This window comes from Leuresthes tenuis, unplaced genomic scaffold (assembly GCF_036924035.1).
Source record: "Leuresthes tenuis unplaced genomic scaffold, fLeuTen1.0.hap1 SCAF_2, whole genome shotgun sequence".
NCBI classification, from domain to species: Eukaryota; Metazoa; Chordata; class Actinopteri; order Atheriniformes; family Atherinopsidae; genus Leuresthes; species Leuresthes tenuis.
Genome location: NW_027325356.1, coordinates 711,633 through 727,500, shown reverse-complemented (window position 1 = coordinate 727,500; position 15,868 = coordinate 711,633).

The window sequence follows — 15,868 nt, the reverse complement described above, 5'->3', positions numbered from 1 at the left end:
GTGTGTGTCTGTGTGTGTGTGTGTGTGTCTGTGTGTGTGTGTGTGTGTGTGTGTGTGTGTGTGTGTGTGTGTGTGTCTGTGTGTGTGTGTGTCTGTGTGTGTGTGTGTGTGTGTGTGTGTCTGTGTGTGTGTGTGTGTGTGTGTGTGTGTGTGTGTGTCTGTGTGTGTGTGTGTGTGTGTCTGTGTGTGTGTGTGTGTGTGTCTGTGTGTGTGTGTGTGTGTGTGTGTGTCTGTGTGTGTGTGTGTGTGTGTCTGTGTGTGTGTGTGTGTGTCTGTGTGTGTGTGTGTCTGTGTGTGTGTGTGTGTGTGTGTGTGTCTGTGTGTGTGTGTGTCTGTGTGTGTGTGTGTGTGTGTGTGTGTCTGTGTGTGTGTTGTGTGTGTGTGTGTGTGTGTGTGTGTGTGTCTGTGTGTGTGTGTGTGTGTGTGTCTGTGTCTGTGTGTGTGTGTGTGTGTCTGTGTGTGTGTGTGTGTGTGTGTGTGTGTGTGTGTGTGTGTCTGTGTGTGTGTGTGTGTGTGTCTGTGTGTGTGTGTGTGTGTCTGTGTGTGTGTGTGTCTGTGTGTGTGTGTGTGTGTGTGTGTCTGTGTGTGTGTGTCTGTGTGTGTGTGTGTGTGTGTGTCTGTGTGTGTGTGTGTGTGTGTGTGTGTGTGTGTGTGTGTGTGTGTGTCTGTGTGTGTGTGTGTGTGTGTGTGTGTGTCTGTGTGTGTGTCTGTGTGTGTGTGTGTGTGTGTGTGTCTGTGTGTGTGTGTGTGTGTGTGTGTGTGTGTGTGTGTGTGTGTGTCTGTGTGTGTGTGTGTCTGTGTGTGTGTGTGTGTGTGTCTGTGTGTGTGTGTGTGTGTGTCTGTGTGTGTGTGTGTGTGTCTGTGTGTGTGTGTGTCTGTGTGTGTGTGTGTGTGTGTGTGTCTGTGTGTGTGTGTGTCTGTGTGGTGTGTGTGTGTGTGTGTGTGTCTGTGTGTGTGTGTGTGTGTGTGTGTGTGTGTGTGTGTGTGTCTGTGTGTGTGTGTGTGTGTGTGTCTGTGTCTGTGTGTGTGTGTGTGTGTCTGTGTGTGTGTGTGTGTGTGTGTGTGTGTGTGTGTGTGTGTGTCTGTGTGTGTGTGTGTGTGTGTGTCTGTGTGTGTGTGTGTGTGTCTGTGTGTGTGTGTGTGTGTGTGTCTGTGTGTGTGTGTGTGTGTGTGTGTGTGTGTGTGTGTGTGTGTGTGTGTGTGTGTCTGTGTGTGTGTGTGTGTGTGTGTCTGTGTGTGTGTGTGTGTGTGTGTGTGTGTGAAGAAAAGGGGAAACTTACGGAAAGGAAGGAGGAAGCGAGCAGGAAGTGTGAGTGACGGGAAAAAGAAGCCGTGGTACAGAAATATGACGAACCACAGCAGGACTGTTTCACTGCCTCCTCTTCCTCTGACCTCCTGCTTCAGGCCTCCCGACACCATCAGCACCAGCTCTTTATTCACTTCAGTCTGTCGCAGATTTTATTTGTTTAGACATTTTGGTGCAACATTGTTGTGAACATGGCGGCACATGAACCGAAGTTATGGTTTCTGAATACTCACAGAGGCAACCAACCCTCAGACCCCCTTAAATACCCAGAGACACAGACACAAGCTCAGACCCACTGCACCTGTCAGACAGCGACACGGCGGCACCCCAGACCCAAGGCAGGGAAAGAGCCACCCTGGGGGTGGGCGACCACACTGAGAGGGTTCCTGGTCCATGACCACAGAGACGGTCCCGGCCCGGCAGACAGGAGGCCCCACACCAAGGTGCAGAGTCCACCTGGGCCAGAACAGCTCCCAGCGTGGTCGAGCCGCCTCGCCGTGTGTTTTAGATCGAACCCGTGGTTAAAAGGCTGGAAGACCTCAGGGTCCGTGAGGGCTGATGTGATGAAAGTAAGAAGGCCGTTAAGACGTCTAAAAACGAGGTAAAAGAACCTTGATATTCGGCTCCTTATTGTCATGAAGCAGTTGAGAAATCTGGGAATCCCTTTTCCTTTGTGTCAGTGACGTCTGGGACAGGCTCTACCAGAATAAGGCAGGCAAAGAAAATAGATGAAGTTCATAGTTTAGCTGATCGTTGGAACATTTTTCAAACCACTTTGAGTGTTTATCATGAAAGTTACTTGGACAGAAAAGGCAGAAATGTGACTTTGGGCCTGAACGAGTCTGTTAGAAAAAGAAAGCTGCAGCTCCACAGCTGTGAAGCCAAAACGACAAATCAGAGACATTCGGGAGGATCCTGAAATAAAATAAGTGGAAATAATAAATCTATCACCTGGAGTCCCACCAGGCTCCATGTTGGGCCCTGTTCTGTTCAGCGTGTGCATGTGATAACTGACCTCTTATCTGAGGTCAAAGTTAAGAATCAGACTCGATAATGAACTTTAACCAGTCAGCAGTAGCAGGCTAACCAGGCTAACCAAGCTAACCAGGTTAACCAAGCTAACCAATCTAACCAGGTTAACCAGGCTAACCAAGCTAACTAGACTAACCAAGCTAACCAAGCTAACCAGGATAACCAGGCTAACCAAGCTAACCAGGCTAACCAAGCTAACAAGGCTAACAAAGTTAACCAAGCGAACCAGGCTAACCAAGCTAACTAGGCTAACCAAGCTAACTAGGCTAACCAGGTTAACCAAGCTAACCAGGCTAAACAAGCTAACCAGGTTAACCAAGCTAACCACGTTAACCAAGCTAACCAGGCTAACCACGTTAACCGGGTTAACCAAGCTAACCAGGCTAACCACGTTAACCGGGTTAACCGGGTTAACCAGGCTAACCAAGCTAACCAGGCTAACCACGTTAACCACGTTAACCAGGCTAAACACGTTAACCAGGCTAACCAGGCTAACCACGTTAACCAGGCTAACCACGTTAACCAAGCTAACCAGGCTAACCACGTTAACCGGGTTAACCAGGCTAACCAAGCTAACCAGGCTAACCACGTTAACCAAGCTAACCAGGCTAACCACGTTAACCAGGCTAACCACGTTAACCAGGCTAACCAGGCTAACCACGCTATCCAGGCTAACCAGGCTAACCAGGCTAACAGCAGGTGACTTCCCCTCCTGCCTTCCCACACGTCCTTCTGACTTAAAGTTTTCTTCATATTTACTGACGGAGACGTTTCTGAGTCGTATCTCAGACCAACCTGGGCCGTGTTTAACTCAACGAACAGTGACTGAATGAGTTGGACGACTCATGGGAATTTAATCATAATGTGTGGACCTCCTCCTGGCCATGCGTCAGGTGATGCAGGAAGGTGTTTCTGAGGCCTTCACTCGAGGGTTTGGAGCTCTGCAGCTCAGACTCCCAACACCACAGAGCATTTAATGACCACAAGAGAAATGTGGAATATTACCAGACTCTCTGTTAACACCACAGAAACACATCAACATTCCTGACATGTCAGAGTTTAATTAAAGAGATCCCACAGACCTCCCCCGCGATCTGGAATGGGCTCGAAGGGCTGATTGGTGGAGAAATCCCAGATCAACTCTGAATCCATCAAAACATGTTTGAGGACATTTCGGAAACCTTTAACATGAATAAATACACATCTGTGCAGCCCAGCAGATACTTTAATACTAAGCAGCATCAGAATGAAGTTTCCAGAACCTCGTCCTCCCCTGTGAACACCAGATTAAAGAAAACTTTGATTCCCTGGAGGCAGCAGAGCGGGACGGGATGCAGGAAAGAACAAAAACGCCATAAATCAAACTCACTGATGTTCTCACACCTCATTTATTCAGTTTATCTCTGATCTTTAAGTCACAGATTCATGCACAGAAAACAAAAGAAGCAATATCCCATGAAAGATGTTGAAGCTAACAGGACCATGTTTGTCACGGATTTAATTTAAGAAGAGAATGAATCATAAATCACATGAACCATCATCAGGTGCTGAAAGTGAGACAAACACGAGCTCATCTGTGTCACCGTTTATGTTCTGTTTCATGTCTTTTCCTCTTTTATTTTGAAAGCACTGACCTTCTCCTCCCGTGTCAGACGTCTCGTTGTCTTCCCTGATTCCCAAAGTCTTTCCACCTGTTCCCCTTTGGTCCCTCATGTGTTCAGATAGCCTGTTTCCCTGGTCTCGTGCCAGTATGTCTCCTTTAGAGCTGCATTAACAGCCTTTGTCTTGTCTCTCCACAGATTCCACCAGCCTGCAGCGAGCGACTCTCCTGCAGTTTTGTCTTGTTTTGTAATTTATTCTTGTTCCATAGCCTTAGTTTATTTATTGTAACGGTAAGTTTCACAGCTTTGTTTTTCCTCCGTTTTCAGGGAGTGATTTTTCGTTGTTACTCTTCCTAGTCGCCTCCGTTAAAGGAGAGTTTTTATTATCGCTAAAGTTTCATAGAGCCTCTGTTTTATTAAGAGTGCGCCTTTTGTTTTATTCCGCCTCATTTTGAGAGCGTGTCTTTGCTTTAAGTGTTCATTGCATTTCTGTTTTCCTGCCAGTTTGGAGATATTTTATGTTTTGTAACTTTCGTAGCTCCACCATAGATAGGGAGGAGAGCGCTTACGAGTTTTATTTCTTTTCTTTTGCGCTGCCGGGAGGTCGCCCTGCAGTGCCGTGATCTGTCTTGTGTTTTATTTAAATAAAACCATCTTGAACCACCCTGCATCTGCGTCCTGAGTCCCTCTGGAAACCTGACAGTACATACTGGCCAGTGAGGACGCCGCATTCGTGACTCCGTGTGACCACAAGGCGCCCAGTGTTTCTGCAGTCTGCTACAGCAAGGCCAGCGTGTTGACTGCATTTTACCATAAAGGATGTTCAGATATGGGGAGGCGGAGTCAGACTGGAGACTTTCCCAACTGTGTAAATGTGAGCCTGAAGCAACGAGGACACCATGATGAGTCAGAGGACATTAAGTCCGAGCTGCTGAGAGTTGGTTCATCGCCACCAAAGAAGAAGAAGAACGTGATGGAGGACACAGAGTGGAGTTCAGGAGGGAAACCCCGGCCTGCTCCTCTGATGTAATCCATGCTTTTACACAATGATCACACCCTGTTCTCACAGAAAAGTAAACTGCTGCATGTTCTGCAGCGTGTTGTTTGGAAGGTGAAGCCTGTTCATTCAGTGCTGCAGGATGACAGGTGTCACAGTTTATGTTTAGCTTACTGTTCAGGTTCTTTGTTTTTAGAGTCAGTTCTTGTCATGTTTTTAGAGTAAGTTCTTCTCATGTTTTTAGAGTCAGTTCTTGTCATGTTTCTCCTCTGCCATCAGCTGCACTCTTTCAGTAACTCTTCTTTCACTCCCTCCTCAGCATTTAGTCTCCTGGTTTCCTCTCATTTGTTGCAGAATCCTCACTTCCCTTCATGCCTCAGTTAAGGCTTGTTAATCATAGTCGTGCAGTTTTGTTTACCACAGTCACTTGTTTCATAGACTTGTTTCATAGACTTGTTTCATAGACTTGTTTCATAGACGTGTTTCATAGACTTGTTTCATAGACTTGTTTCATAGACTTGTTTCATAGACGTGTTTCATAGACTTGTTTCATAGTCTTGTTTCATAGTCTTGTTTCATAGACTTGTTTCATAGTCTTGTTTCATAGTCTTGTTTCATAGACTTGTTTCATAGTCTTGTTTCATAGTCTTGTTTCATAGACTTGTTTCATAGACGTGTTTCATAGTCTTGTTTCATAGACTTGTTTCATAGACTTGTTTCATAGACTTGTTTCATAGTCTTGTTTCATAGACTTGTTTCATAGACTTGTTTCATAGACGTGTTTCATAGACTTGTTTCATAGACTTGTTTCATAGACTTGTTTCATAGACGTGTTTCATAGTCTTGTTTCATAGTCTTGTTTCATAGTCTTGTTTCATAGTCTTGTTTCATAGACTTGTTTCATAGACTTGTTTCATAGACTTGTTTCATAGACTTGTTTCATAGTCTTGTTTCATAGACTTGTTTCATAGTCTTGTTTCATAGTCTTGTTTCATAGACTTGTTTCATAGACTTGTTTCATAGACTTGTTTCATAGACTTGTTTCATAGTCTTGTTTCATAGTCTTGTTTCATAGTCTTGTTTCATAGACTTGTTTCATAGACTTGTTTCATAGTCTTGTTACATAGACTTGTTTCATAGACTTGTTTCATAGACTTGTTTCATAGACTTGTTTCATAGTCTTGTTTCATAGTTTTGTTTCATAGTCTTGTTTCATAGACTTGTTTCATAGTCTTGTTTCATAGTCTTGTTTCATAGCCTTGTTTCATAGCCTTGTTTCATAGTCTTGTTTCATAGTCTTGTTTCATAGACTTGTTTCATAGTCTTGTTTCATAGACTTGTTTCATAGTCTTGTTTCATAGTCTTGTTTCATAGTCTTGTTTCATAGACTTGTTTCATAGACTTGTTTCATAGACTTGTTTCATAGACTTGTTTCATAGTCTTGTTTCATAGTCTTGTTTCATAGACTTGTTTCATAGACTTGTTTCATAGTCTTGTTACATAGACTTGTTTCATAGACTTGTTTCATAGACTTGTTTCATAGACTTGTTTCATAGTCTTGTTTCATAGTTTTGTTTCATAGTCTTGTTTCATAGACTTGTTTCATAGTCTTGTTTCATAGTCTTGTTTCATAGCCTTGTTTCATAGCCTTGTTTCATAGTCTTGTTTCATAGTCTTGTTTCATAGTCTTGTTTCATAGTCTTGTTTCATAGACTTGTTTCATAGACTTGTTTCATAGTCTTGTTTCATAGACTTGTTTCATAGTCTTGTTTCATAGTCTTGTTTCATAGACTTGTTTCATAGACTTGTTTCATAGACTTGTTTCATAGACTTGTTTCATAGTCTTGTTTCATAGTCTTGTTTCATAGACTTGTTTCATAGACTTGTTTCATAGTCTTGTTACATAGACTTGTTTCATAGACTTGTTTCATAGACTTGTTTCATAGACTTGTTTCATAGTCTTGTTTCATAGTTTTGTTTCATAGTCTTGTTTCATAGACTTGTTTCATAGTCTTGTTTCATAGTCTTGTTTCATAGCCTTGTTTCATAGCCTTGTTTCATAGTCTTGTTTCATAGTCTTGTTTCATAGTCTTGTTTCATAGTCTTGTTTCATAGACTTGTTTCATAGTCTTGTTTCATAGTCTTGTTTCATAGTCTTGTTTCATAGTCTTGTTTCATAGACTTGTTTCATAGTCTTGTTACATAGACTTGTTACATAGACTTGTTTCATAGTCTTGTTTCATAGTCTTGTTTCATAGACTTGTTTCATAGTCTTGTTTCATAGACTTGTTTCATAGACTTGTTTCATAGACTTGTTTCATAGTCTGGTGGAGTTTCTGTAGTTGAGTATTTTTGGGATCCGGCTCTGCTGCACCTTTCCTTCTCGCTCCCCTTCTTTGGTGATCTTGTTCTATTGAAGAACTGCATCTGGGTCCTATCTCACCCTCTGTTCTCTGACTATAGGAATGTGGACAGCTTTAAATGTTGAAATATTTCTGAACATGACAAATATGACATTTATTCAGCATTTAGCTGAGTTTATTGTTAAGCCCTGGGGCCCTGCAGCATAAAGGGCCGATAAGGTAAAACATGCCCTGGGAGCCGAAATGTGTCTGTTGGCTCATCTATCAGCCCCATGTGGGATATGCCTGTGCTTGCTGTTCATTTAAGGAGCTGCTTCTCCTGGTATGTTGAAATCTCAGACTCACAGAGAGCAGAATTATTGGGAAATAAATCCAAAGTTGGAATCAAAAGGTAAGAACAAAGGGGGAAAGATCAAGCGGAGCTGCAGCTGATCCCTGAGGTCAGGACCACTGATCATCATGCATGGAGCATCAAACTTTATCTGAAGTTGCAGTGAATTCTGAGAGCAGTGCATGTTGCTGGATAAATGGAGTAAAGCTGATTAGTCCCTTTGGTTCTGGAGGGTTCCTAACAGAGAATCCACCGGAAAGCAGCTGAGAGGCAGCAAGTAACTGAATCATCTCAAGGCAAAAAAAGCAGCTTCAGAAACTGATGCAAACAGTTAAAATGGCATCAAGACACTTTGGATCTGTTCTAAACACAAAGGGTTTAAGAACTAATTATCATCGTCTGCTAAACCAAGTAATTTAATCTTCTTCAGGCAGAGACCAAAGTGTTGCTGTGGCAGGGAGAAACTGTCCGGTTATATAGTTCCTCTGGATGGGATTTCTGTGGCTCCTACAGGGAGGAACCTTGGAGTTATTTCTGACCAGGATCTGTCCTCTGACTCCATATAAAACAGGTTTCTGCCTTCTTTCACCTTCGTAATAAATCAGGACCATCCTGTCTCAGAGCAGAGAAACTGCTCCATGCATCTGTTCCTTCAGGACTGAACTACTGTAATTCCTTATTATTGTTCTGTCCCACAGATTCTCTGAAAAGCCTCCAGCTGATCCAAAACCCTGCAGCCAGAGTTCTGATGAGATCTAACAGCAGAGATCATGTTTCTCCAGTTTTAGCTTCTCTTCATTGGCTCCCTGTTAGATTCAGAATAGAATTTAAGATTCTTCTCCTCACATATAAAGCTCTTAATGACCGAGCTCCATCACATCTTAAAGATCTGACAGTTGGATATTTCCCCAACAGAGCACTTTGCTCTCAGGCTGCAGGTTTCCTTGTGGTTCCCAGAGTTTCTAAAAGCAGAATGGGAGGCAGAGCCTTCAGTTATCAGGCCCCTAAAAGCAGAATGGGAGGCAGAGCCTTCAGTTATCAGGCCCATAAAAGCAGAATGGGAGGCAGAGCCTTCAGTTATCAGGCCCCTAAAAGCAGAATGGGAGGCAGAGCCTTCAGTTATCAGGCCCCTAAAAGCAGAATGGGAGGCAGAGCCTTCAGTTATCAGGCCCCTAAAAGCAGAATGGGAGGCAGAGCCTTCAGTTATCAGGCCCCTAAAAGCAGAATGGGAGGCAGAGCCTTCAGTTATCAGGCCCCTAAAAGCAGAATGGGAGGCAGAGCCTTCAGTTATCAGGCCCCTAAAAGCAGAATGGGAGGCAGAGCCTTCAGTTATCAGGCCCCTAAAAGCAGAATGGGAGGCAGAGCCTTCAGTTATCAGGCCCCTAAAAGCAGAATGGGAGGCAGAGCCTTCAGTTATCAGGCCCCTAAAAGCAGAATGGGAGGCAGAGCCTTCAGTTATCAGGCCCCTAAAAGCAGAATGGGAGGCAGAGCCTTCAGTTATCAGGCCCCTAAAAGCAGAATGGGAGGCAGAGCCTTCAGTTATCAGGCCCCTAAAAGCAGAATGGGAGGCAGAGCCTTCAGTTATCAGGCCCCTAAAAGCAGAATGGGAGGCAGAGCCTTCGGTTATCAGGCCCCTAAAAGCAGAATGGGAGGCAGAGCCTTCAGTTATCAGGCCCCTAAAAGCAGAATGGGAGGCAGAGCCTTCAGTTATCAGGCCCCTAAAAGCAGAATGGGAGGCAGAGCCTTCAGTTATCAGGCCCCTAAAAGCAGAATGGGAGGCAGAGCCTTCAGTTATCAGGCCCCTAAAAGCAGAATGGGAGGCAGAGCCTTCAGTTATCAGGCCCCTAAAAGCAGAATGGGAGGCAGAGCCTTCAGTTATCAGGCCCCTAAAAGCAGAATGGGAGGCAGAGCCTTCAGTTATCAGGCCCCTAAAAGCAGAATGGGAGGCAGAGCCTTCAGTTATCAGGCCCCTAAAAGCAGAATGGGAGGCAGAGCCTTCAGTTATCAGGCCCCTAAAAGCAGAATGGGAGGCAGAGCCTTCAGTTATCAGGCCCCTAAAAGCAGAATGGGAGGCAGAGCCTTCAGTTATCAGGCCCCTCTCTGTGGAACCAGCTGCCAGTTTGGCTTCAGGAAGCAGACACCCTCTCTACCTTTAAGATCAGGCTGAAACTTTCCTTTCTGATAAAGCTTATAGTTAGGGATGGCTCAGGTGAGCCTGAAACATCCCATAGTTCTGCTGCTATAGGCCCAGCCTGCTGGGGGAGCTCCCATGATGCACCTCTCCTCCCTCCATGTTCTGCTGCTATAGGCCCAGCCTGCTGGGGGAGCTCCCATGATGCACCTCTCCTCCCTCCATGTTCTGCTGCTATAGGCCCAGCCTGCTGGGGGAGCTCCCATGATGCACCTCTCCTCCCTCCATGTACAGATGACATCATTGCTGTCATTAACTTGTGTTTCTCTCTCTCAGCAGGTGTCTCTGGCCTGGTGTTACGCTGCTTGTTGTCCCCTCTTTCCTGTCCTCTCAGCCCCAGCTGGTCCAGGCAGATGGACCCTTCCTGGTTCTGGTTCTGATGCAGGTTTCTTCCTGTTAAAAGGGAGTTTTTTCTCTCCACAGTCGCCTCGTGCAGCTCAGGACGCTTTTTTAATTGACTCTGTATGAATTGGACTCATTTTGAATTAAGTGAATTGGATTTGATTTTATTAGAATGAATTTGACTCTAATTGGCTTGAATTGGACTGTGAGTCTGAAGTGACTTTTGTTGCTTTATGAATAAAACTGAACTGAATTGAGTTGGTCTCCATCTTCCCTCCTTCTAGGACTTTCTTAGATGAAAGACTTAAAAATGATGATCTGTCCTTTAAGAACGTTATTTAATCAGGAATCACCACAGTAAATAAAATCTGAACATCTGAAGTTAAACCAACCTTTGTCTCTTATAAATAGTTAAATAAGGATCACAGTCCAGCTGGCAGTTTAGGTTAGAGCTGATTATCACATTTGAGGAGTTTTTAATGGAGGAGGAGGAGGAGCAGGAGGAGGAGGAGGAGGAGGAGGAGGAGGAGGAGGAGGAGCAGGAGGAGGAGGAGGAGGAGGAGGAGGAGGAGGAGGAGGAGGAGCAGGAGGAGGAGAGGAGGCAGCAGCAGGAGGAGGAGGAGGAGGAGGAGGAGGAGGAGGAGGAGGAGGAGGAGGAGGAGGAGGAGGAGCAGGAGGAGGAGGAGGAGGAGGAGGAGGAGGAGGAGGAGAGGAGGAGGAGGAGGAGGAGGAAGAGGAGGAGCAGGAGGAGGACGGATGAGTCATGAAGAAGCTCCTCTCCCATGGAGGCCTCCTAGAGAAAGAGGAAGTGAAAAGGGCTGACAGAGAAAAGCAGGCTGCTCCTCGTTTTCCTGTTTGTGCCATTTTGGAACAAACAGCACACACCCACACGTGCACACCCACACGTGCACACCCACACGTGCACACCCGCACGTGCACACCCACACGTGCACGCACTGCATCATGTGTCCAACTGGCAGTAGTTTGGCATCTCCTACCTTCATGTTGAAAAACAAAGTCCCGGTGGGTGAGTCTGCTCCTTCTCAGGTGAGTCTGCTCCTTCTCAGGTGAGTCTGCTCCTTCACAGGTGAGTCTGCTCCTTCACAGGTGAGTCTGCTCCTTCACAGGGAGCCTCAGGTGAGTCTGCTCCTTCACAGGTGAGTCTGCTCCTTCACAGGTGAGTCTGCTCCTTCACAGGTGAGTCTGCTCCTTCACAGGGAGCCTCAGGTGAGTCTGCTCCTTCTCAGGTGAGTCTGCTCCTTCACAGGTGAGTCTGCTCCTTCACAGGTGAGTCTGCTCCTTCACAGGGAGCCTCAGGTGAGTCTGCTCCTTCACAGGTGAGTCTGCTCCTTCACAGGTGAGTCTGCTCCTTCACAGGGAGCCTCAGGTGAGTCTGCTCCTTCTCAGGTGAGTCTGCTCCTTCACAGGTGAGTCTGCTCCTTCTCAGGTGAGTCTGCTCCTTCTCAGGTGAGTCTGCTCCTTCTCAGGTGAGTCTGCTCCTTCTCAGGTGAGTCTGCTCCTTCACAGGTGAGTCTGCTCCTTCACAGGGAGCCTCAGGTGAGTCTGCTCCTTCTCAGGTGAGTCTGCTCCTTCACAGGTGAGTCTGCTCCTTCACAGGGAGCCTCAGGTGAGTCTGCTCCTTCTCAGGTGAGTCTGCTCCTTCTCAGGTGAGTCTGCTCCTTCACAGGTGAGTCTGCTCCTTCACAGGTGAGTCTGCTCCTTCTCAGGTGAGTCTGCTCCTTCTCAGGTGAGTCTGCTCCTTCACAGGTGAGTCTGCTCCTTCTCAGGTGAGTCTGCTCCTTCTCAGGTGAGTCTGCTCCTTCTCAGGTGAGTCTGCTCCTTCACAGGTGAGTCTGCTCCTTCACAGGGAGCCTCAGGTGAGTCTGCTCCTTCTCAGGTGAGTCTGCTCCTTCACAGGTGAGTCTGCTCCTTCACAGGTGAGTCTGCTCCTTCACAGGGAGCCTCAGGTGAGTCTGCTCCTTCTCAGGTGAGTCTGCTCCTTCACAGGTGAGTCTGCTCCTTCTCAGGTGAGTCTGCTCCTTCTCAGGTGAGTCTGCTCCTTCTCAGGTGAGTCTGCTCCTTCTCAGGTGAGTCTGCTCCTTCTCAGGTGAGTCTGCTCCTTCTCAGGTGAGTCTGCTCCTTCACAGGTGAGTCTGCTCCTTCTCAGGTGAGTCTGCTCCTTCACAGGTGAGTCTGCTCCTTCACAGGGAGCCTCAGGTGAGTCTGCTCCTTCTCAGGTGAGTCTGCTCCTTCTCAGGTGAGTCTGCTCCTTCTCAGGTGAGTCTGCTCCTTCTCAGGTGAGTCTGCTCCTTCTCAGGTGAGTCTGCTCCTTCACAGGTGAGTCTGCTCCTTCTCAGGTGAGTCTGCTCCTTCACAGGTGAGTCTGCTCCTTCACAGGTGAGTCTGCTCCTTCTCAGGTGAGTCTGCTCCTTCTCAGGTGAGTCTGCTCCTTCTCAGGTGAGTCTGCTCCTTCACAGGTGAGTCTGCTCCTTCACAGGTGAGTCTGCTCCTTCACAGGTGAGTCTGCTCCTGACGAAAGCAGCTGGGGACAGAGAGATGAAAAGGGATAAGACAGAGGAATCCTCATGAAAAGGGTTTGAGCCAAAACATGTGGAAGAACATTTCCAAATCCATCCATCCATCATCCATCCATCCATCCATCATCCATCCATCCATCCATCCATCCATCATCCATCCATCCATCCATCCATCCATCCATCCATCATCCATCCATCCATCCATCATCCATCCATCCATCCATCATCCATCCATCCATCCATCCATCCATCATCCATCCATCATCCATCCATCCATCCATCCATCATCCATCCATCATCCATCCATCATCCATCCATCCATCCTCCATCCATCATCCATCCATCCATCCATCATCCATCCATCCATCATCCATCCATCCATCCATCCATCCATCCATCCATCCATCATCCATCCATCCATCCATCCATCCATCCATCATCCATCCATCCATCCATCCATCCATCCATCCATCCATCCATCCATCCATCCATCCATCATCCATCCATCCATCCATCCATCCATCCATCCATCCATCCATCCATCCATCCATCCATCCATCCATCCATCATCCATCCATCCATCCATCCATCCATCCATCCATCCATCCATCCATCCATCATCCATCATCCATCCATCCATCCATCCATCCATCCATCCATCCATCCATCCATCCATCCATCCATCCATCCATCCATCCATCCATCCATCCATCCATCCATCCATCATCCATCCATCCATCCATCCATCCATCCATCCATCCATCCATCCATCCATCCATCCATCATCCATCATCCATCCATCCATCCATCCATCCATCCATCCATCCATCATCCATCATCCATCCATCATCCATCATCCATCCATCCATCCATCCATCCATCCATCCCGACTCGACTGTCCAACAGAACTGTTGTTACACGGAATCTCAAATTAAATTATTTTACATCACTTCCTGGTTACATAATCTCTTCTATCAGCTGTACTCAGCAACTGCTTTTCTGCATCTTTTGGCTTTTTCCATCTTCTCTCTGCCAGTAAATTCAGTAAAAGTGCTTATTATTTGAAGCACACAAAAGAAACTTTTACCCATCTTACACACTGAAACACAGATTGTCTGCTGTGACGAGCTCCATGTGCTGATAATCAGAAGCAGAGTTTGTAGCCAGGTGATGATAAAGGAAAGATAATCCATACCATCCTCTGTGTTCATTACTTTAAAATGTCAACATGAAATGAAAACACGGATGAATCACTGCGCTGAACTCTGCTCTCACTGCCCTAAAGCTTTGGGCTTTTATCTGATAAGAGCTGGAAGACCATTGAAAGATGAACTTTTCTCCCAGTCCCAGCATGGAGCTGAGCGCTGAGTGACTTCATGTCACAGAGAGAACAATATTGAGAAGTCAGCTCAGACAGTGTTGGTGTGACTTTGGTCTCACATTATCCAGCCTGATAAAAGCAGCTGCACTTTGTTCAGATTCCTGCACACTGAAGTGTCAGATAACAGGCAGCACCGGCCGGACACCCAGCTGAGAGCAGAGTGGATCGTGTTTGGGATAAACAGCTACGGGAGATTCAGTTTGATTTGTAAGAGTGGAATGAGATCCTTCCCCAGGTGGAGGAGTTCCAGTATCTCTGGGTCTTGTTCACAGTGAGGGACGAATGGAGCGGAGATTGACGGCGGATCGGTGCAGCGTCTGCAGTGTTGCTGCACTGACCCGTCGCTGTGAAGAAGGAGCTGAGCCAGAAGGGGAAGCTCTCTATTTACTGGTTTTATCTACGTTCCCATCCTCACCGATGGTCCCGAGCTGTGGGTAGTGACTGAAAGAATGAGATCACGAATACAAGCGAAGGAAATGGGCTTCTGGGCCTCCCTTAGAGACAGGGTGAGAAGCTAAGTGATCCGGGAGGGGCTCGGAGTAGAACCGCTGCTCCTCCGCATTGAGAGGAGTCAGATGAGGTGCATCTGGTTAGGATGCCCCCTGGGGAGGTGTTCTGGGCCCGTCCCACTGGGAGGAGACCCGGGGAAGACCCAGGACACGTTGGAGAGACTATGGCCTGGGAACGCCTCGGGGTCCCCCCGGAGGAGCTGGAGGAAGTGGGACAGGGAGGCCTGGGTTTCTCTGTTTAACTGAGCAGCACTGGATAACATAACAGCTATATAAAAGCTAACAATAAGCTAACAATAAGCTAACAATAAGCTACATAGAAGGAACCCAGGAGTCCGACTCTGTCAGAGGGGACAGAGTAGAGATAGGGTGCAGGCATAGAAGGAAGAGCAGAAAGATAAAGTGCAGAGATAGAGGGGGTAGGGAAGTACAAGGTAAGTGCTGGGATAGGGTGCCATTACACAGCAGGAAGTACAATATCCATCCATTTTCTATACCCACTTAATCCAATTAAGGGCAGCAGGGGGGCTGGAGCCTGTCCCAGCGGTCATTGGGCGAGAGGCGGGGTTCAGCTGGACAGGGCGCCATCACAGGGCCACACGGAGACAAAGAACTACACTCACTCCTAAGGACAAGTTTAGAGACACCAGTTAACCTGACAGCATGTTTCTGGACGGTGGGAGGAAGCCGGAGAACCGGAGAGAACCCAGGCAGACATGGGGAGAACGTGACTCCACACAGACAGAACCAGCCGGGATTCGAACCAGGAACCCTCTGCCTTGCAGCCCGAAGTACAATGTGTTTACATAAACATTTCAACACTGTTTCACTTCTAATCAGAAGTAATATGGTAATATTTTTACTTCTTGGCTTGAGATGGGTCGCACAGATGCAGGTAGAGTCGGATCATCTCATCAACTGAACCCTTCAGTCCTTCTTGTGGAGTTTCAGCAGTTCAACGTGTTGCAGTGCCATTAAGAAGCTCCTAGCATTCAGTCATGCTAGGACAAAGTTTAATGAAGTCAGTTCATCTGCACTCAACCCAAAGAGCTGCAGGCAGCTGCTGAGCAGCAGCAGCGAGTTCCAGGATTCATGAAACCATGTCACCATGCTCATGCTTTCCATGCCAACCCAGACAGAAACAGGACTCAACCTTCCTTCTTTAACCTCCACAGACAAAAACACCTGTTATCGCGGTAACCATTCGTGGAATTGGAGAAGGCTGCTCTTTAAGATGCCAATAAGATACAAGAGAGATGAGTCTGAAATGTAATAAAG